Genomic DNA, 23,463 nt, shown 5'->3' with positions numbered 1-23,463 from the left:
ATCTGGTCTTGGTGTTGGGTCTCTGTTCATAATTTGACATAGAGTCTTGAGATAACGTTTGTTGTGATTTGGTGCGATACAAATAAAGATTGATTGAGTGATTGATTGATTGATTGATTGATTGATTGATTGATTGATTGATTGATTGATTCATTGATTGATTGATTGATTGATTGATTGATTGATTGATTGATTGATTGATTGATTGATTGATTGATTGATGATTTCATTGGTTGGTTCCATGTTAGACTCAATGTGTAGGACCTCATACATTTACTTCAACATACAATAACAGTTTGTAGTCTACGTCAGAGTTCCTCATTTCAGTGAGATGCAGTTCATGTGTGCTTCCTATCAGACTACTCATGGATAAGGAATGAAGAAGGGAGGATGACTCTGGTGGAGAAGGTCACAGACAGCAGACCCAGCACTGAGAATGCTGATAGCTAGTGTAGTGGAGGACTATCAGAGGCCACAAACAGAAGCCTCTGAGGACTGTGGTGGAGGAGGAGGAGGAAGAGGAAGAGGAGTGTCTGATAAGACAACATCTGTCAGATAACATCACGGGATGAAGTCATGTGCAGCGCTCTACAGGCTAACATTAGCTGCTAGCAGGTATGTGTGTGTTTTGCTGTTTAAGATCAAAGTGTCTGATTTCTGCAGCTTGTTTTTGAACTGAAGTATTTTGTGTTATTTTTGATTATTCCACATTAACTTGTGTTGACTGTGGTTGTTTTTATCATTATCCATCCTCTGAAAGTTGCTCTTTATTCTGTTGTTGTGTTATTTATCTGTTAATGATTGCTTTGTGAATCCAGCTTCCTACATCACTCTCTCCTGTGTGGCTTTAAAGAAGAAGCTACAGTGGGAGCCGTTGGATGGATTCTCCTGGACGTGTTTTGACACGACAGAGAGGAGGAAGAGTTAGAACCCAACTTTCATCACATGATGCTGAAACACTCCCTGACCCTGAAGCAGCAGATTATCAACACCAGTAGAAAATGGGAGTGATGGTTTTAATGGCTAGAAATAAAAAGTTGATGTTCTTATCAGCGGGCCGAGCCAAACAGAAGAGGTAGTGAACCTGGACCTTGGCAAACACTCCTCCCTTTATCGTCCCTCCCTCAGATATACGGCTCGGCGTTGCCCGGGGAGGACCCTGCAGCTCCAGATAACTCCAGACAACGCTGACACCTTTCCTCCCCGAGAGTCAGGGAGTCAAAGCCATCTCTCCGGCTCACTCTGATTCCTGAATTTGTGTTTCTAGTTAAAAAGGAGGATCCAGCTGCAGAGCTCGAGCATGTTCCAATAGCGCTCAGTTAATCAGGATAGAAGAAACAATCACTCAGATTGAGACGGTAACAGACCTGCTGCAGCCTCACAGAAACACAGAGATGCATTATGCAGCATTTTGGAAGCTGCTGTGTTTTCTCACGGACTGAAATGATTTAGGAAGGCATTACACGGCCACTCCAACGACTTGAGACAATATTTAGACACGTTAATCTCCCTTACATCGACCGCAGTTGTCCGTACACAGGTTATACAAACGCTCACTGAGCTCTGCTTGTAATCTACTCTCTGTCTTATCTTCAGCGCTAAAGCCTTCGTTATTCTTCTGCAACCTTAGCGTCTGGGAAAACACAAGGGCCATTAAAATAATAGGCCTTCCACTCGGGGCGCACATATCTCCCCTGTCCTCTAAAGGTAGTCTGCAGGACAATGTTTGTTCTGTTACAGGATCTCAGCTGACTGCAGAAAGACAGTGAGAGTGTGTGAGAGTGTGTGAGAGTGTGTGTGAGTGTGTGTGTGTACACGGGCGTTGAAGGAGTAGGTGTGGAGACACGGGCGACTGTATGTCTGTGCATGTGTGTGTGTGAGATAAAGAGATCCTGTTATCGCCGAGGATCTAGCACAAGACCCATGCCACTCCTGAATACGGCGCTTGTTCTGAGGAGCCGGACTTCCCTCGCTCTTTACGGCACAGCTGGATTCACACAAACCCAGCAGCCCGGGATCTGATCCGCTCTCCAGGCTGAGCCGGGTCCCTCTGTGAGCCCCCGCTGTGAAAACCATGACAGTCATACGGAGTCCTGGTTTAGACCCGGAGCTGATAACATCGTCTTGAAGTTCCCTCAGGATGTTCAGTGAGGTTTAAACGCTGTGAAGAAATGTTTCTGTACAGAGCTGAAGATTAGATTTCAGTGGATACTGTATGAGGACAAAGCTCTGCTGCATGTTAGACCTGATTTAAAGTTAGTTATTCAGGGTTAGGGAGTCAGGAAGGATGGAATGCACTCATCACTTTAAGATGAAGCAGGAGTGCAGCCTCTTTCAGGACTCTGTAAATAGGACCTGGACAAATAGGGCACCATGTCTGGGTTATACATTCCCGGTCTGAAGCTCACGACAGAGACAGTCTGGAGAGTTTCCTTCACTCAGGAAGATAATGAAGAGAATAAAACTAAATTAAAACACAATAATAATTCAGATTTTTAAACTTTGTGAAGGTGGTTATTTCTAGAGCTCCTTTAAGTAGGTCATGACCTCTCTAAAGTCCAGTTGACTTTATACAACAGAGCAATGTGATTTAAGAGTTTTTTAAATGTGGGTTGTTTTGTTCAGTTAAAATAAATATTAAAGGGACAGTTCGCCTCGTTCTGAGGTGGGGTTTGTTTGAGCTCCTGAACTCTGAACTCTCTGGACATTAAAACAGCGAGCTCTCTGGGTGTTTCTCAAAGTCAACTTTAAACTTTTTAATCTGGAGTAATATATTTTCAGCCCCGGGCTGCATTATTATAATCATGGTTTTAATATTTATTAACCTTATTTATTTATTTATCTGATCTTTTTAACTTTAACTGACTTTTTATTTGGTTTTCTACTCTTAATTATTTCATTCATTTTATTGGATTGATTTTATTTTATTTTTAAGGTTTTTTTAATAATTATGACTTTTATTATTTCACTCTGTTCTTTGGGCTACATGCTCGTATGTATGAAAGGTGCTGCTGTATATAAATAAAGCTGAGTGGAGTTTACCCACAGAGGATCCGGGTCAGCAGGAAGCTAGAGCAATCAGCTGCTACAGAAGAAGTCACTTTAACCACCAAGTTTAACTTACTGTAGACAGTACAGCCCATGAAGCAACCTCCGGTCTGCAAACATGAAGCCTATGCAGAGGTGATCTAAACTGCAGTTCCTCCAGCGTCACAGGCAGGCAGTGGCGGTTCTAGACCAGTTTTATTGGGGGGGGGGGGGGGGGGGGGGGGCAGGCTGGGGCCAAGGGAGAGGGACACATTCAACCCTGACAAAAGAGACTGAGGAGGGCGAGGACCGGCTGAGAACAAACTGGCAAAACATCGGTGCATCCCTTTATACCAGACATATATACTCCTGAGTACTAAATCAACATGCAGACTGACAGCAGCTGTTTGGATGGTTACACTCAACATGAGAACATGAGTCCCTTAGTGCTCTAAAGGACTGGAACCAAGTGCCATACGTATGTGTTCCTCCTGTAACATCAGAGTGATACCAAAGCTTTTTTTATTGTATAATATTATTCTGGTGTGTGGGGGGGGGGGGGGGGGGCACAGGGGGGTCCAGGTTCAGTTTTACAGGGCCCCCTGGCCCCTGTTGGCCCCTCCCCAGAAGGTTGAGTTCAGTGTTAGGGTTAGGGATTCAGATGATCGGCGTGTGATGTCACGGAGACTACGTCCATTTATTAAACAGGATATGATCTAGCCTCATCTTTCAGTACATTAGTGCTCTTGTTCACCACAGTGTCTGACTTCTCTTTAAAACCAAGCCGCAGCGAGTTTCTGCAGCCACATATCTAAACCTCATTGTGGACCTGACTTTGGATCAGCAGAGGAGGACTCCCCGGGTTACACAAAGGTTGGCTGATAGGGTTAATTTTTCATCCCTTAATGACATCCACCTGTACAGACAGCTCGGATGGGTGGGGGGGCTCAGGGGTTATCGATCACAGTCTGAGGCAGCAGAGGAGGGTACACCAGAGAGGCTGTCAGATGAGTGGGAGAGGAGACGGAGAGCGCTCTTTGACAAGTTGCAGACCATTAAAGCATGCAGATAACGTGAGGAAGGAGTCCAGGGAGAGAAACAGTCAGCGATGTAAGACTGCAAAAATACAGACGGATCAGAGCAAATCCAGCTGTTTCATTTAAGAGACTCAACTGTTCTAAAAAAAACAACAGGGTCAGAGCTCTTATGCAAATGATTTGTTTGAGATGTTCTCTGAGGGCCAGGCAGGAGCCGTCCTCCTGAAGCACTCACATCCAGCTCCCTGAGATATGTGAAGAAATGTACTTTTTCTGCTTTCATGTGGAAAACTCCTCAAATCTGCTTTTCCAAGAAAAGCTGGAAGAAAGAGAGTTATGTGCAAATGTTCCACCTCGACTCAGCGGGAAAGACATCGAACAAAGATTTCATATTTTAGGGTTATTCTTTAAAAAAATAAACACTACATTGACACCTTCTCAGCGTAGCCTCCTGCGATACCGCTGACACCTTGGCACCAAACACAAGGAGATATTTCCACTCCGAGCAGCACGTATGTGGGAGCAGCGTTCAGAGGAAGACACACACACTGAAGCTTTAATAACACACAGGCTGAGGCAGCAGTCAGGAAACAGGACGAGTGTTGGCAGGGGCCTCGAACCGTTGTCTCAAGGTTACAGAGGTATCTGCTGGAACGCCTGTGAACAGGTGTAGCGATGCCCTGTTAGCCATGTTAATGAAATCATTAGTGCCAGGCTTCTGGATCCAAGTGTCTCGGTGGGATTAGGGGAAGAAACCCTCGACCGTCTGTTTTGCTCACCTGTCACACTCGAGATGGCTCTCATGATTTAATTAAGCAAACAAACGGCACAGAAAGCTCCCCTCTGAGAGCACGGCTCAAACCTCCACTGTGTCCATTCATTAAAGCAGATGAAGCGTTCAGCCAGGATGTGACATGGTTTATAAGGATCTCTGAAACACACTGACCGCTGGATAAGCAAACTTTTAATAAGGGGATTTCAATAAATGCTGCATCGCACAAACTCAATGAAGTCTCTCCTCTTGTCTCCTCTCTCTCTCTCGTGCAATTAAAAGTTTGACTCAAAATGCAAAGCTTTCGTTCCCATCATCAGACTTTCAGAGAGCAGACATGTGGGGCTTTCCCCGTATGCTTTGTAATTAATTTAGTTCAGCTGTGCATCGCTGCAAACAGAAACGGGGGTTTAAAGAGACGACCGTAATACCTGAAGTGTTCCAGGTTGAGGCGTAAACGCTTTCTAATTTGTGGCCTGGAGGGAAATAAAGAGTAAAAACTGTGAGAGAAAGAAAGAGTGGATACAACTGACTCCACAGAATCCCAATCAGCTGAACAGAAGACATGGAAGTAAATGATCAGCGCAATTAAATGTGGATTAAGAGTTATGTAGATATTTGATTGATTCTGGGAGACGCTCAGAGGGAACAGAAGCAGATGTGCTCTGCTGTGTTTGATTCACAGAGAACACTTATCAGACGTCAGCAGGTGGAGGACTAAGTGTTGGACTCCAGGTCAGTCTTGGTCTCGAGACCACTTAGTTAAGGTCCTTTTTTCCTTTTTGATAAAGCTTATAGTTAGAGCTGGATCAGGCTTGGACCAGCTCTTAGTTATGCTGCTACAGGCTTAGACTGACACACTGGGATCCTGTCTCACCCCCTTCCCCTCAACCCCCTCATCTCTCACTTTAACTCTTCCTGTCCCATTAAAGTTACTAACCATAAACCTTTCTGGAGTCCCTGAGCTCCCTTGTCTCGTAGGTTCCTCTGGATCTCTGCTGCTGTGGACGTGGTCCAGACTCCAGCTGCTACAACTACTACTATCCGTCTCCCCACTATCATCTCTCTCTCTCTTCATCTCCCTCTATCCCTCTCTCCAACACGGTCTCAGCAGATGTGTGTCTAACATGAGTCTGGTCCTGCTGGAGGTTTCTGCCTGTTAAAGGAAGTTTGTCCTCTCCGCTGTAACTTGCTAAATACTGCGATGTGCACATCAACAGAAAACATCAACATTTAAATTTGAAGTTTTCCCAGTTGTCCCCATTACATTATGATAAGTCATGAAATATGAAGCCAAAAGAAATTATGTTAGTCATTAATGTAGAGATGTTAAACACTGAAGGGGGTCCAATTGACCCCAAGGATAATAGGAGGGTTAAATCAAGACCGATGGAGACCACCACTGATGCTCTCTGTGTCCCTGTCATTACTGTGATAAGCTCCTACCTCGCCTGAGATCACAGAAAACAACGTTTTAACTCTGATCAGAAGTCAAAGTTAAAGAAACGATGATGAAAAGTCTCTCACAGCGCATCAAAAGAAAAGCAACAAAGACAAAAGCAAACCTTGTTTGTTTCTGTTGATTGTATTTTAAAGCAAACTTAAATCAAATAAACAGAAGTCTTTTATTTTGTTAACTCTCATCATGAGTTTTCATTGATAGATACGGTCCCTGCCTCGATCCCTGAATGTCTTAGTCTTGTCTTGGTCTCTCAGCACTCTGGTCTTGGTTATGTCTTGGTCTTAATGTGGTCTTGGCTACAACACAAGGATGACTCCTCCAGATCCCTGACTGCTCCGGCCTTCTACCCTCACGGCTCAGAGCGTCTCCTAACGTCACTGTTTACATCCGGTGTCACACAGGGGGAGGAAATACAACATGAAGGAAGATCTCTGAGCATCACTCTGAAGATTCTCCTGCAAAGGCTGTACACACACACACACACACACACACACACACACACACACACACACACACACACACACACACACACACACACACAGAGACTGGTTTCATGCTCCTGTCCCTTGCATGTCTCCCTGTAGGAGAGCTCTGACAGCCTGATCTGCATGACGGGTGTACCTCTCTCTCTTTGTGTGGAGCGTCTCCTTCAGCTGCAGGCAGAAAACACAGAAGTGGAATCGATCGGTTGTCAGCATGCAGAGTAATCGTTCTGCTCATTGCACGCTGAAAATACATATTTTTCCCCCGCTGCTCTGAGAGACGGACGCCGTGATGAGAGCGAGCAGGGTGATCAATGAGCTGCTGCCTCTGTGAGCGTGAATGCTCCCAGGTCATAACGTTGATGCTCGCTCCTGATCACCTGACTCAGGGAGCATCGTGGAGCTTAAGTGGAGCAGATATCCAACCCTTCATTTTATGGTAACAGCAAACTAATGGTTATGTGATGTAACCACAGGCGCTTTGAAATGTGCAATAAAACAAGCTGACCACACTTCTGAAATGATTTCAGCATCTCTGAGAGTCGCCGTCTCAGATGCATTCAGCAGTCAGCTAACGCACGCTCTCTGTGAGTTCTCCCTGTGTTGTTTTACCAGAGCGTGTCCTGCAGTCAAACAACGCCACGTTCATGCTGCAGCCCGAGACTTAACAAGAGGGCGATGCAAATTAAAGTGGCATTAATTTCATTAGAAGCGGGGGGAACAGTGTGGGATAAAACATTAGAGTAATTCAATGGAGAGGCTGACAGCGAGGAGGCTGAGGAGGCAGCAGTCCATTTGCCTGCAGCTGGTACAGTATTCTGCAGCCCCTGAATAACCCTGAAGAGGGCTTTTTTTTCCTGTTACAATGAGACTGCTGCTGGCTAATGTGATACAAAGCCATTCTTCAAGCTGACGGCACTGATTATGCATTTCTAGTAGCACTTCAAAACACAGGCATCCACCAGTGGGCCAATTCTCACCAGACAGTTTAGAATAATATATATTCATTTCTCTTCGACGGAGAGGAAACAGAAAGTTTAATTAAAGTTTAAAGCTTCAGCAGCTAATGGAGGAGTAACTCCATCCACCACACGCTCCATGTTCCTCTCTGAGTGTTTGTGTCGTGGTTATCTTCTGCTCTTTCCTGTAAATGGCAGCTCCCCGCTCAGCGACCTGCTATAGGGTTATTTTGGTAGTAGTGTGAAATGTGTGTTGGTACTTGAGTCTGGAGTGGACTGCTGGCTCTGACAGGAAGGGAGGCTCACAGACATCCTTTAAGTGTCACTTAACAAAGCACATTGCAGAGCACAGAGCAGCAGAGACCTCGGGTTACCGCTGCTTTTTCCAGGTGGAAACACACCACACACACTTTGTCACATCGCATTCACAAAGTGTTGGATGTTCCAGCGCTGCCGGCGTTCTGTTTACAGGGACAGAGGTGTTTAAAGCAGGGGGACAGATCCACATCCTATACAGTCACCTGGAGAGGTGTCAATACAACATTCATCCTATAGATAGATACTGATAATTAAAGACTGTTTAGTGTCCTTCTGATGATGAGACAATAACCTAGACTCTAGCTAACTGCTTGTTTTGATCAACACTGCACTGCTTGCACAAAACCATTTTCAATGTCACAAAATAACTGACCTAACACTAGTGATCCATGATATGGTGTTTCTGCAGATACATTGTTGTATGTTTTATTCACACCTGATGGTAAGAAAGACTGAGATTCAGAGAGTTAATACACATATATATTCAGTGTTGAAGTATTTCATGCTCATGTTTTTATCTGCATCTCTATTCTTCTTCACCAGAGCCTCCTATACTTCAGTCTCCAGCCCTCAACCACTCACATTTACTGAACTACATGAATTCTACAATCCAATCAGAGACAGGTATTAAGAGTAAAAGACAAGAAGATCTGCAGCTATGAAAACTTAGAAACACACATCTAACTCTCTGACCTGTCAGCTGAATATTTAGATAAAGGATCTGACTTTAACGCCTCGATACACGGGGAGGATCCCTCAACAGAAGAGCTGAGGGTGAAGGAACACTGAAGTGAACTCATTCTCAAAGAGCTACCCCTCTCTGAAACCAGACCAGAACGTTGGAGTCTGTCCTTATGATGTTCAAACAGCTGCTTCACAGGTACGCTCACTACATCTGGATTACTGGACACATAAACCATGCTGAACGCCCGTCAGGTGAATAAACACAGCACTCCATACCTCTTGATACTCTCGGTCGTTCTCTGCCTTCTTGTTCACAAGCTGCAAACTGAGCTCCTCAGTTCAGCAGTCACCAGAATATGAACGCTTTTGTTCCTCTCTCCATTATTTGGTGCTAATGCTAATGCTAGCTGCAGCCACTACTGCTTTGTATTCTTCCACAAATCTTTGTGGCAATGAAAACTTTCCAGCTGAAATTAAAGATCTGTTGAGGACTTTTTTCTTCTTCTTGGAACGCCACTTTTTCTTTCTTGCAGCTTGTTGAGGGGGGAGTTTCTTCTTCTTCTACTTCTTCTATTTTCTTCTATTTTCTTCTATTTTCTTCTTCTTTATCTTCTTCTTCTTCTTGGTGAACTTCAGTGGGGAATTTGACATGGATCCATTGCCACCAGAGTGTTTTTATCTGTAATTGATCCCACTGTTTTAAATGTGTGTCCTCTCTGTGGCCTGTCTCAGAGCATCTATCATGTTTTGCAATAGACTCAGATTTTCTGAACTTGTTAACTGCTGTTTTTAACCTTGTTGGTGTTGCTTTAACTGTCCCTGGTTTTATCTGTGGTTTCAGGTAGAGTAAAGCAAATAAACCCAAGTCCCAAATTTTTTACTTTTTCAGTTGAGAGGAAAAAATGGCCGTCTACCTGACCCGACTCTGACCCGAAGAGACAGGCTGCAGGCAGGGGGGCCGGAGCTGGATGTGGTGTCCCTCTGGAAGCTGAACATTAAGGCCAGGCTGAGGCTGGAGTTCTGCTTCCACAGGGCCACAGGGGACATGGGGGACTTCCTGCAGCTGTGGGGGTTTATAATATTCTATGTGAGGTGTCTGACCAAAGAGAAGTGCAATCCACTGACTGCATTCACTGAATTTAGTGTTAACATAAAAAGTTTGCCTGTTTCAGTTTATTATGTAAATAAAGTATGTTCTAAAAATCTTCTTCTTTTTCTTCTTTTTCTTCTTCTTTTTCTTTTTCTTCCTCTTCTTCTTCTTCTTCTTCATCTTCATCTTCTTTTTCTTTTTCTTTTTCTTTTTCTTTTTCTTCTTCTTCTTCTTCTTCTTCTACTTGTTGTTGTTGTTCTTCTTCTTCTTTTTCTACTTGTTGTTGTTGTTGTTCTTGTTCTTCTTCTTCTTCTTCTTCTTCTTCTTCTTCTTCTTCTTCTTCTTCTTCTTCTTCTTCTTCTTCTTCTTCTTCTTCTTCTTCTTCTTCTTCTTCTTCTTCTTCTTCTTCTTCTTCTTCTTCTTGTATATAATGGTGTATGCATACAGCTTCGTACCATGTGTGGATGTTTAGCTTGTTAGTAAGTAAATGAAAGCAGCTTCTTGTGGTTGTTTTTATCAGATGAAAGTGAATTATTGGAATAACAAATAATAAAAACCTACAGAAAACCAGCTGGTATATTTCAGGGGGTTATTTTTCTGTGATATTGAAACAATGAGTGACTGTATATGTTGCCAGTTTAAGAGGCTGCTGTCTGCAGTCTGATACCCATGCTGTTACTGGTATTGATATTAGAAGAAGTCCCAAAGTATATCTGTCTAACATCAAATGTAAACCTGGCCTGATTGATGAAATGATGCACGATGCACAGCCATATTGTGGAAAGGTGTGTTTTCCTGGTGGCTGCTCCATCATGTGAGCGTGCAGGAGAATGAGTGAGTCACCCTGAGCCAAATCATCATTAGCAGTCTGCAGTCTGAGGCTGAAGAGTGGACAGATTTGCGACATCAAAGCGGCTCCCATACTGTGAACACCCATGCTGCAGACTTCTCCATCCCACAATGCTGAAATAATTAGCTTCCCGTTGTTGCGTGAGAAATGGAGACAGTGTGTGTGTTTAGCGTGGCTTTATAAACCCTCCACAGAAACTCAGCTAGTTATTAAGAGCAGTGCTGAGTGCTTTTATGAGTTTATGTACAGTTCCAGTTTGATCATTAGGGGCTCGGCTCAGACTATAGGGGGGGATCGTTAAAGCGGGAATGTCATCACTGTAATGACTTCACATGAAATATAAGTTTCAGCCCAGTCTGCAGCTATAATGGAGGCAAGCGAGCACTCTGACTGAAGCCCTGTAGAGTTAAAAGATCTGGATCATGATGGCGTGCATTAGACAAATACTTTTCATATTACTGCAGTGGTTTATGTTCTAAGACTTACACCCTGTGATTTAGGGTTACCTCTGTGATCTTGGCTGCATCTTTAAAATGTTTGAGGCCAATGTAAGAGGGGAAATGTGCAACTCATTTATCTGATGATCCCTACGTGTTCCTCTGTCATAACTCTGGAACAGCTCAAACATTATATGAGTTACCAACAGAGAGGGCATCTCTCCCCTGTTCTCTACACTGCCTCCCCCAGAGAATCTAAAATCCTTCTTCTGACCTACAGACCTCTGAATGATCCAACACCCTCGTATCTTAAAGAGCTCATAGTGACCTATCACCCCTCTAGAACTCTACACTCCTCACATGGAAGCCTGCTCATCGTACCTACAGTCTCTAAAAGTAGTATGGGAGGTAGAGCCTTCAGTTATCAGGCCCCTCTCCTTTGGAATCATCTACCAGCCAGGGTCCGGGAGGCAGACACCCTCTCTACTTTTAAGAGTAGGCTTCAAACTTTCCTTTTTGATAAAGCTTATAGTTAGAGCTGGATCAGGCTTGGACCAGGTCTTAGTTATGCTGCTATGGGCTTAGACTGCTATAGACTTAGACTGCTATAGACTTAGACTGCTTTAGGCTTAGACTGCTATAGACTTAGACTGCTACAGGTTCAGACTGCTGGGGGAACCATAGACCTTTCTGGAGTCCCTGAGCTCCCTTGTCTCATAGGTTCCTCTGGATCTCTGCTGTTGTGGACGTGGTCCAGACTCCAGCTGCTACAACTACTACTATCCGTCTCCCCACTATCATCTCTCTCTCTCTTCATCTCCCTCTATCCCTCTCTCCAACACGGTCTCAGCAGATGCGTGTCTAACATGAGTCTGGTCCTGCTGGAGGTTTCTGCCTGTTAAAGGAAGTTTGTCCTTGCCACTGTAACTTGCTAAATGCTGCAAAGTGCTCTGCTCATGGTGGATTAAGATGAGATCAGACTGAGTCCTGTCTGGAAGAGGGAACTGGATCTGATCCTGAGGACGGTCTAGACCGGCTCTGTTTGGAAAGAGTCTGAGGAGAACGTTTGTAGGGATTTGATGCACACACAGTGTATGATATCACTGTTATGTTAATCTCTCTCTGAAACACTCTTCATGTTCACTGTGACTGATAGAAGTGACGGTCTGGACGAGCTTTGAATGAGACAGAATGACTTAAACGTGGAGCATAAACAGGAGCAGCCATGGTGCTTTAAATACCCACAATAGGACATGCTCTAAGCCGAGCTGGTTCCCATTGAGTCTGCTTCATTAACCACATGCCATCAGAGCGTGTGTGTGTGTGTCTGAGCAGAACCCTTTATTATTGTGTCTCAAGTTGAAATGCAGAATTACTGTCAGCATTACAGAACGACAAACCTGCAGACTCAGCCGTCACATCTACAAAGCCTTACAGTGAAACTGTGCTCTGCTTCACGGTGCTGTGAACAACAGATCTTACTGCAGGGTCTACATCCATCAAAGAGGTCCTCAGAATCTACAAGAACCCAAGACATCAACCCAGATATGATGAACAGGAAGGAGAGGAGGAATCACAGCAACAAACCACTGTGACTGTGTGTGTGTGTGTGTGTGTGTGTGTGTGTGTGTGTGTGTGTGTGTGTGTGTGTGTGTGTAACCGTGTGTGTAACTGTGTGTGTAACCGTGTGTGTGTGTGTGTGTGTGTGTGTCTCACTGTGTCTGTGTCTGTGTCTGTGTCTGTCTGTCTCTGTGTGCATGCATATGTGTGTGTGTGTGTGTGTGTGTGTGTGTCTGTGTGTGTGTGTGTGTGTCTCTCTGTGTGTCTGTGTGTGTGTGTGTGTGTGTGTGTGTGTGTGTCTCTGTGTATGTGTGTGTGTGTGTGTGTGTGTGTGTCTGTGTGTGTGTGTGTGTGTGTGTGTGTGTGTGTCTGTGTGTGTGTCTCTGTGTATGTGTGTGTGTGTGTGTGTGTGTGTGTGTCTGTGTGTGTGTGTGTGTGTGTGTGTGTGTCTCTGTGTGTGTGTGTGTGTGTGTCTGTGTGTGTGTCTCTCTGTGTGTGTGTGTGTGTGTGTGTCTGTGTGTGTGTGTGTGTGTGTGTGTCTCTCTCTCTCTGTGTGTGTGTCTGTGTGTGTGTGTGTGTGTGTGTGTGTGTGTCTGTGTGTGTGTCTCTGTGTATGTGTGTGTGTGTGTGTGTGTGTGTGTGTGTGTCTGTGTGTGTGTGTGTGTGTGTGTGTGTCTCTGTGTGTGTGTGTGTGTGTGTGTCTGTGTGTGTGTCTCTCTGTGTGTGTGTGTGTGTGTGTGTGTCTGTGTGTGTGTGTGTGTGTGTGTGTCTCTCTCTCTCTGTGTGTGTGTGTGTGTCTGTGTGTGTGTGTGTGTGTGTGTGTGTGTGTGTGTGTGTGTGTGTGTGTGTGTGTGTGAGACAGGGTTGCTGTGACAGTGACAGTCCTAGCAGACGACAGGACATCACAGGGTATCCGGCGCTGTAGCGGTGGGCAGAGATGATGACACAGCGTCTGATGACAGAGAGAGAGAGCTCGTTACTGGCACCGCTCACCGGCTAATTGGGGATAATCTTCGGTCCCGTCCAGAGCAGAGAGCTCCGGGTCATTTCAAGGGGAAAGAAGTGGAGCAGCTAGCTTTTTAAAAAATGAAAGAGGTGGTTGAAAAACAGGAAATAGTTCAGCAGAACACGGCGAGGAGATCACCTGTAAGTCATTACACGACAGAAATTTAAGATCAGAACATATTGTACCTGGAATTCAGTGAAAGTGATATTTGATCAGCCCACCTTCCTTACACACACGCCAAAACACACACAGTCACTGGACTTGTTTTGCTTCAGCAGCGCCAACAGTCTTTACTGTACCTCAAACAGCCATTAACATACCAGGAATGAATCCACCAATGTTTTAATAAAGAGATAAAGAAAGAGTCTGTACAACAACCGGTTCCTCTCTCTCGGTCTTCATGCCCGGCCAAACAAGCTGAACTCTACCTCCCTGTTTAATCACACATGGACTTCAGAGATGAAGACCGTCTCTACCACAAAACAAGAAAAACCACCTCCTGCTGCACCACCAGGACACAGATCTGCTCACGGTGTTTGCTCTCCACCACATCAGCAACTAAAGGAACTACCTCTTCCCACAGACCCACAGCAGGATCTGAGTCCTGCAGTCAGACTCCTGAAAGCTAACTCTGGTGTTTAGAGTACGCGGTGCCGGTCTGTGCAGAATCAGCCACAAATGAGTCCGCGACCGAGCGATCAATTACGAATAACAAGAAATGAATCTTGCTGGTGAAACTCTGCGCAGGGAGCTTCAGGATTCAGGAGATCACACAGCTGTCCTCGGCCTCCTGGAAGAAGTTAAAAACACTGTCCAGACTTTCTCATTCCAGCGCTCCCCTTTATGCCCATGGGAGCTGACTCCATTCTCTCTGATCCACTCAGCAGATTCCATCCCATTTTCCCATCGATTTCCCCCAGCGAACGCCCTCCAATCTCACCTCCCACAGAAGAGCAAATTACAGGCCGACACACGGCGTCGGGGTTCAGACTGAGGCATGAAAGAGGAGTGACACCACCTGAGACCTTGTTGATACAGTTTGGTTCTCACCTCAGAATGAGTAAATTAGACAAAGTGCTGCAATTAGAATCCGAATGTTGGCAGGAAAGAAAGAGAGCTTCACGTCGGGCATTGTTCCTCTGTGAAAACATCAGATGAATTATTGAACAATGTCTGCAGAGCCTCACTCTCAGACCTCCTCTCTGATGTCAAATGTTAACTTTCTGTTATTAAAAGACTGGATCCCACTCTTTAATAATATCTTTGCCTCATTTGCTTCATCGTTTCATTTCCTTCCTCGCCCGATCAAACGCTCTTGACTCATTTCCCAAACTCAATGAAAATCAGCCCCCTTCATTTTTCAGCCGCCTCATGAGTTAAAGGGTCACGTTCTGCTTTCCTCTCGGTCAGACGCTTAGGTTGAGGAAATCTGTGAAGCATATGAAGATCATCTTCATGTGCAGTTAGCTTATTCTGAACTGAAGGGTTTAATGGATCCAAAGTGAGCCTGGAAGTGTCCTTTTGAATTAAACTGCTTTATTAGATTCATAAGAACAACCTGATATATGTGTACGTAGACTCTGGTGTTAGCTTGCATGCTATGAGCTGCACCATAGAGGTGTTTGTGAGGGATGCACCGATCCCATCCTGGTTTCAGATGGAGAAGGACGACCCTATGCTTGTCTGTGTTTACACCAGCCATGTGCGTCTCCTACATCATCAGCACCCAGTGGAGCATGATGGAGGATAACTAGAGGCTCTGCAGTCTAGCTGCATGTCACGCTTCTTTTGTTAACAACTCCACCAGAAACTCTCAACATGTGCAGCGCTAATGTTTCTAAGGATGGCGGTCGCTCTGAAAAATATAATGGAAGCCCAAAGGAGGAAGTTTACGTCTGCAAAGAAGGAAGAAACCTTCATTTAATGGATTCAAAGTGTGAAAACACAGACAGGTTATTGGATTTAATTGATCCAGATTCTTGAAGTTAAGAGAGTCCAGCCTCTGGTTTAGCACTTGGAACCCAGATACAGTTCATCATCAAGTCAGAAAAGACTGAAGTTTCCAAAACAGGATTCTATTCTCACATTAAGGAAGAGAGATTGTTCAATCAATACCAGGATCGGATCAGCAGATACCAAAGCCCAGGTATCGGTATCAGGACCTGAAAGTAGGATGGGTGCATCCCGCCTATCTGTAAACAGTTCTAGCTTTGGGCACATTATGGCAACAGAAGCACTGCTGTGTATGATAGTGTGTTAAGCTCTGCAGGGAGTTAACCATCAAAACTGCAAACCCAAACAAACTTAAAGAACAGTAAGCAACTTCCAGCTCTGTGTGATATCAGTGAGAGCATTAGACATCAGGAAGACTTCAACTAAAACCCTGGAGCACACAGGACCACGAAGTCTGAGACTTCATTGTCTTATTTGGTCATAACCTCGGGTTCAGATGTTCAGTAGTTAATATTATTTAATTGAAACTCGGTGAACCGAGGTCGGATAAAGAAGAGGTTTAATAGCTTGCAGCTACAGACGCAGCTGGTGTTTCAGTGTAAAGTGTGACCCTGTTAACTGGTGACTGTCAGCCGAGCGGGCCTCTAAACACAAATCTGGTGAGCTTCTTTTATAATAAAACATAAACTAGGAGGCATTCATGAGGACTCTTTTCATGGTCAAACAGCTGCTGTAACCATAGACTGTACAACTGCTACAATCACTGACACGTTGGTGGAACGTCACCAGTTAGCACGGTCACTATTAACACTAAAACACCGGTAGCTCAGAAACGGTCCTGGTCCTGTCCAGTTTGAGTCGGTGGTGGAATCTCTGATTGTGATAACCGACCAGAGAACAAGCGGACACTTTGATGCTGCTCACAGTTTGAATTCAGAGTTTATTAAAGCTTCCTGTCTCGTCTGAATGAGGTGAGGTAAATACTGCTTCAATGACGTCGGCTGTAAAGTGGAGTGAGGGAGGCAGACCACATCTAAGGAAGTTTCCTTTAGTTAATGAGTCAAGTCAAGCTTTATTTATAAAGCACATTTAAAACAACCTCAGTTGACCAAAGTGCTGCACAGATATTAAAATACAATATAATCAAACACAATATAACAATAAATAAAAACAATAAAAGAACAGTCAGAGCTCAATTTAGAAATAAAAGAGTGAACAGTAAGAAGCCAAGGATTCTTGTTTATCTGGGACTGAACACCGAGGAGACAAGATGAAAGAAGAAGTGAAAGTCATTCTGATGTTTGAAGGAAGATTATTTATAAGAAAAGTTGTATTTCATTTTAAATTTTACATGAAGCTCAGCTTTAGAGGATAATATAGTGTTAATTAAAGGCTATAATTCAGTCTGTCTTTTAGGAATTATTTTAACATCACTTTATATTTATTTTAATATTCTGTTTTATTTGTAACTCTTATATTTTTTATTATCTCACTACTGCAATGTTAGTATTTATCTTAGACTTTTATCTTTACTCTTTATTTATAATACATGTTTTTGTTGTGCATTAGTGTAGACATTAAATATATATATATATATATATATATATATGTGTATGTGTGTTTTATTATTTCTGTAAAGCACTTTGAATTGTATTTGATGTGTCTGAAAGTTGCTCTGTAAATGAAGCTTGATTGAAATTGTAAATGAGTGAAACTCTTCAGATAGTTCTCTCTCTCTCTTCATGTGTATGTTTCCTTCCTGCATCATTATAAACATTCTTTGTTTTGTTTCCTCAGAGCTACATTACTGCTCTCTCTTATTATCTTAACTCAGCCTCATAATTGTAAAATAATCAGGCTGTAATTTGCAGGCATTAATCCGAGTGTTATCAAAGCTGTATCTTTACAGTCTGCAGCTCTGCACACCGTGACACTGAGACGTCTGCTGGATCAGTTCACTTATGAATCCTTGGAGGGTTTGTGTCCTCTACCATGAGACAGGTGGAGTTCAATCTAAAACAGCAGGATTATTCAATTTCATCTCAGATTCTGTAAACTAACTTCTTCTCTCTGCCTGTTTACCAGTGAGGACACTTTAAAGTATATATTTGAGATGTAATAATAATAATAATAATAAACATGATCCCAGCTGTTAGAGACCTGAATCATCACTCCTGCCGCTGCACTTCCTGGTTGCATATTAAGTGTTAATGACAGATCTCCTTTCTTCACGCTGACGGGAAGGTGTGCACGTTTGACTTCTGGTTTTATCACTGCTGGGAACGTCGGGCAGGTTAGAACAGCTCAGAGAGATCCTGCAGGGCAGACGGTGTTTGTCTTTGTTACAGGAGGAGGGAAATACATGAACCACGATGTCTGAGGAGTCTGTTTATGGTCCTATTGTTGTTTTCCTTTCTGTAACTCCGGTCCTCCTCGATCCAACTCTGAGTTTAGTGAGTCAGTTTGGAATAAATCACCCCCCCCCCCCCCCCCCCCCCCATCCCATATTTACCCTCTTGATAGAGGCTCTCATGTTCACTAAGTAATGTCTGACATTAATAAACTCTATTTTCTCTGATTCCTTATTCAAAGCTTGTAAATGACATCGCTGGTTAAGCCACATGTTCTGAGCAGACATGAATGGAGGAGTTAATTGAAGCAGAAATCCGGCACATGAATCAATAAGTCTTCTGAAGGCTTACAGTTATTGAGGTTCTTACGTGTTACTGGACAGTAAAACCTTTATTACCACTTCATCTGGTTCAGGATTAAAGCAGAGCCGGTGATGATAGCCAGGACCTTGATTTGAACATGCAGAGGAGGGACCTTGTGGTGGGTTTCTTTTATAATAATGTTAAAAAATATACTTTTTAAAAATTCAAACGTGGTAAAAATCTATGAGCTGTAAGTATGGTATCCAAAATTTGATCTGCATGAAGTAAGTAAGTCAAAACAGAGATTACAATTCAATGCAAAAAACATGACATATAAACAGACACATTAAACCAAGTCTAAACAGAGAGGTCTTCAACTGCTTTCTAAAACTGAGTCCACAATTCTGAAATCCATAAGGGAGACTGTTCCAGAGTTTAGGACCAACAACCTGGAAAGCACAGTCCCCTTTAGTTTTTAACCTGGTACAAGGCAGAACCAATAAACCCTGATAAGAGGACCTCAGAGTCCTGCTGGAGTTATAAGGCTTCAGCAGCTCCCTGATGTAGACTGGAGCCGGACCACTGAGCGCTCTGTACACAACAACAAGAACTCTAAACTGGATCCTACATCTAACTGGAAGCCAGTGCAGAGATTCGAAGATCAGAGTGACATGAGGTCTCCTAGATGATCTGGTCAACAGTTTAACAGCAGAGGACAAAAACCCAAGGCTTCTCTTCACCTCAGGAACAACACGGTCAGGACCTGAGACAAGAACTTCAGACTTATCTGAATTCACCTGAAGGTATTCCTCTGCCATCCAACGCTGTATACAGTCCACACAATGAAGCAGGATCAACAACTTACAGACATTATGGGGTTAAAAAGGCAGGTACAGCTGAATATCATCAGCATAGAAGTGATAAATAATGTCTTTAAAAGTTCTTATAAGATCCCCCAGGGGGGGCAGATAAAGAGAAAACAACAGGGGGACAAGGACAGAACCCTGTGGGACACCACAGGACAGGTTTTCTACTGATGAGACATGTTTGCCAGAAAGATATGCAGAAAACTAGTCCAAGGCTGTCCCAGAGACACCCCCCCCCCCCCCACTGTCCAAGGCTCTCCCAGAGACACCCCCCCCCCCACTGTCTAAGGCTGTCCCAGAGACACCCCTCCACTGTCTAAGGCTGGTCCAGAGACACCCCCCCACTGTCTAAGGCTGTCCCAGAGACACCCCCCCACTGTCCAAGGCTGTCCCAGAGACACCCCCCCCCCCCCACTGTCCAAGGCTGTCCCAGAGACACCCCCACTGTCCAAGGCTGTCCCAGAGACACCCCCCCACTGTCTAAGGCTCTCCCAGAGACACCCCCCCCCCACTGTCTAAGGCTGTCCCAGAGACACCCCTCCACTGTCTAAGGCTGGTCCAGAGACACCCCCCCACTGTCTAAGGCTGTCCCAGAGACACCCCCCCACTGTCCAAGGCTTTCCCAGAGACACCCCCCCCCCCCCCCCACTGTCCAAGGCTGTCCCAGAGACACCCCCACTGTCCAAGGCTGTCCCAGAGACACCCCCCCACTGTCTAAGGCTGTCCCAGAGACACCCCCCCACTGTCCAAGGCTGTCCCAGAGACACCCCCCCACTGTCTAAGGCTGTCCCAGAGACACCCCCCCACTGTCTAAGTCTGTCCCAGAGACACCCCCCCCACTGTCTAAGGCTGTCCCAGAGACACCCCCCCACTGTCTAAGCCTCTGAATCCAAACCCGGTGCTCCACAGTGTCAGCTCTGTCCCGCCTGCATTCAGTCACATCCTCCTCTCGATGCTGTCGTCCTTTCAGAAGCATTCCTGCCCGGTGGTTTGTTTTACAGCGGAGGTCTATTCACTGCTCTTTCCTTTCATACCTGACTCACACGCAGACTCACATCCTTTCATGGGACACTTGATCTTTCCACATGACAATGTTTCTGGTTTGACGAGTTACAGGCCGAGCCCTCTCTCTTCAACAGAACTCCACATATTGCTTTGTTTCCTCTTCTTTTGTGGTCCTGATGATCTGATTATTGTTTATACTGAGTCACCTGTGCATACTTCACCCAGCAGAGGTGTATTGTGCTCGTTACTGCTGATGTCTGAGTGCTCTGGTGATGATGCATGGACCTCTGGAGGGATCTGAAGTGGTTACATGAGCATTAAACTTTTACAAAGAAGGGCTGTTAGACATATTTTGAACATGTAACATCAGCAGCTCCTCCATCGTACATTCAGGCAGTCAGCTGACAGACCCTGTATGTGACTCTCCTTTGTGTGTGTGCATATCTGTGGTTTAGTGAGTATAGTGGGGTTGGTGACTCTGCAGTGTTCTCTGTATGCTGACGATAGCTTGATTTCTCACCCCACCGTCTCATGTAGTTGTCATAGTTCCCATTTCCATTTACAGGCACATACTTGATCTTTATTTGTGAATCAGGGAGTTTAAAGTCTGTGAATGTGGAGTTTGTCTAAGAACTCTCACTCAGCTTCCTGTAGATTAAATCTTTTAAAATAATCCATCCTACACGGACGTGGTCCAGACTCCAGCTGCTACAACTACTACTATCCGTCTCCCCACTATCATCTCTCTCTCTCTCTTCATCTCCCTCTATCCCTCTCTCCAACACGGTCTCAGCAGATGTGTGTCTAACATGAGTCTGGTCCTGCTGGAGGTTTCTGCCTGTTAAAGGAAGTTTGTCCTTGCCACTGTAACTTGCTAAATGCTGCAAAGTGCTCTGCTCATGGTGGATTAAGATGAGATCAGACTGAGTCCTGTCTGGAAGATGGGACTGGATCTGATCCGGTCTTGATGTTGGGTCTTTGTTAATGGAACATAGAGTCCGGTCTAGACCTGCTCTGTTTGGAGAGAGTCTGAGGAGAACATTTGTTGTGATTTGGCGCTTTATAAATAAAGATTGATTGATTGTAAAAGTTAAATAAAGACATCTTTTTAATCTGGCTTTTAATTTGGTGTAATTTCTTTTTAGTCCTGGACTAATTATTACCATTGTGTGGTTCTGTATATACTTTTTAAAAATGTATTTAATTAAATTTTATGTATATCTTATTTTATTCCTTCTTATATCAATATCTAACTTTCTCACACACTGTTCATAAGAGCTCTGTAATGCCTGAACTTCCCTCCCTGGGATAAATAGTCATTCTGATTCTGATTCATTGTTTTAGCATCACTTTTATTTTATTTTAATTTAATTTAATTTAATTTATTTTAATTTAATTTAATTTATTTTATTTTATTTTATTTTATTTTATTTTAATTTAATTTAATTTAATTTAATTTAATTTATTTTATTTTATTTTATTTTAATATTTTTTTGTAATGATTTTATTTTTGAGTGAAGTTTTATTTTGCTTTATTTTGCTTCAGTCTTTCTCATTGTTTCTGTTGTTTCCTGCCTCCCTGTTCTTAGCACTCTGGGCTGCATGCCTGTCAGTATGAAAGGTGCTTTATAAATGAAAATGAGTTGACACTGATTGATTGAAACCTTTAATTGATTGTATGAACGCTCTGTTGGGGTTTAAGAGAGGTGGTTCTGCAGCAGGAACAAAGATAGACTCTGGTTTTGTCCTGGGGAGCTAACGTCTAAATTGCACTTCCACAGTATCAAAAACAACAGCAGATAAGTGATAAGACAGGGACACTTAACTGAGGCAATAGAAGGCATTATCATCCATCTCTGCCTGAGGGCGCTGACCTCCTAACAGCTTACAGGTTATGTATGAGTTGCATTAGAGGGGGACCGTTTTACCTGCACACCCCCAGCCTGGAAGATGGCCGCTTTAATGGCCTCTGTGAAACAGCGGGCCGACACAAAGACTCCACACGCGTCAGGAGTGAGTGAAGTGGTAATAAAGCATCCTGTCCATTAGCTGGGTGTTTTCTGCTATTAACAGAAGCGGGGAGCGGGGATGGTGTTTTAGCTTGTCAGTGCCTTCACTGATCCCATATTGCCTGAATGAATTGGCGGGTGGGTGGAAATTGCTGCATCTGTGGAGTTAAAAATACACAAGGGGGTGATTTTGTGTTTAGTTAGGGGGTGAAACTCGTCCGTCTTTCCCCCGGCTGACGTTTGCTATTGAAGGAGAAGGGGGACAGGATGCTAACACACACCAGAGAGCGTCCTGTGTGTGTTGGTCCTCTGCCTTTCTCAACAGTGATCCGTCTCCCGGGTGTCAGACCGAGTTGGGATGACTCCCAGGCCATGTTGACCCACAGAGATGCTTCCCCTTGGAACACACACACACACACACACACACACACACACACACACACACACACACACACACGACAGCCCCAAAGCCTCTGGATAAACACAATTAAACAACCCCACCCTCCACTGTCATTCTTATCTTATCTTGCCCTCCATCCTTAACCCCCCCCTCCCTCCTTCTCTAACACACACTGAAAAGGCCCGAGGGTGGCCCCTGAATCTCCACCTTCCTACACACACACACACACACACACACACACACACACACACACACACACACACACACACACACACACACACACACAGCTGAGGCTAATTCATTACCCCTTTGTCATGCCATCTATTCCCCTCCTTCCTTTCCCTCCTCACTCATTTTATCTGAAGAGAAATTAAACATTACTCTCTGATGTGTCTCTGATGTAAGACTCAAACCTCACAGAGGAGTATCATGCTTCCTTCATGTTTCCTGTTAGTCCTGATTTCCTCCATGTGTCAGTTTACATCTCAGTGTTTTCACTTCGACTTGTTGCCGTCGTGTAAAATCCAGTGAGCACATGAGAAGTCTGGAGGATGCCAGGAGAAGCTCTTGGCATGGCTGCAGAGTGAGACATCCCGTGTCATGTTCCAGCGCTCTGACTACATTATGACCGACGCCTGACCCGGGCCTCGCCCTCAGCCGCTTGTATCTGAGGTATCACACCGTAGGGTGAACGTATGAAGGGGCGAGCAGAGATGGTTCCCCGCTCGGCTGCGTTGGATAAATAGTTCTTGGACGCTGGGTTCTGTATTCGCCCTGAAGCTTAAATTCATGACAAGCAGGACAGGAAGTGCTTTCATGTATCACAGCCCTGCAGGTAGATGCAGGCTGATAATGGATGGTGTGGCACTGCTGCTGGATATTAATGTTTGTG

Source organism: Notolabrus celidotus, chromosome 2 (genome assembly GCF_009762535.1).
Source record: "Notolabrus celidotus isolate fNotCel1 chromosome 2, fNotCel1.pri, whole genome shotgun sequence".
NCBI lineage: Eukaryota > Metazoa > Chordata > Actinopteri > Labriformes > Labridae > Notolabrus > Notolabrus celidotus.
Note: the sequence above shows the minus strand (reverse complement) of the source record.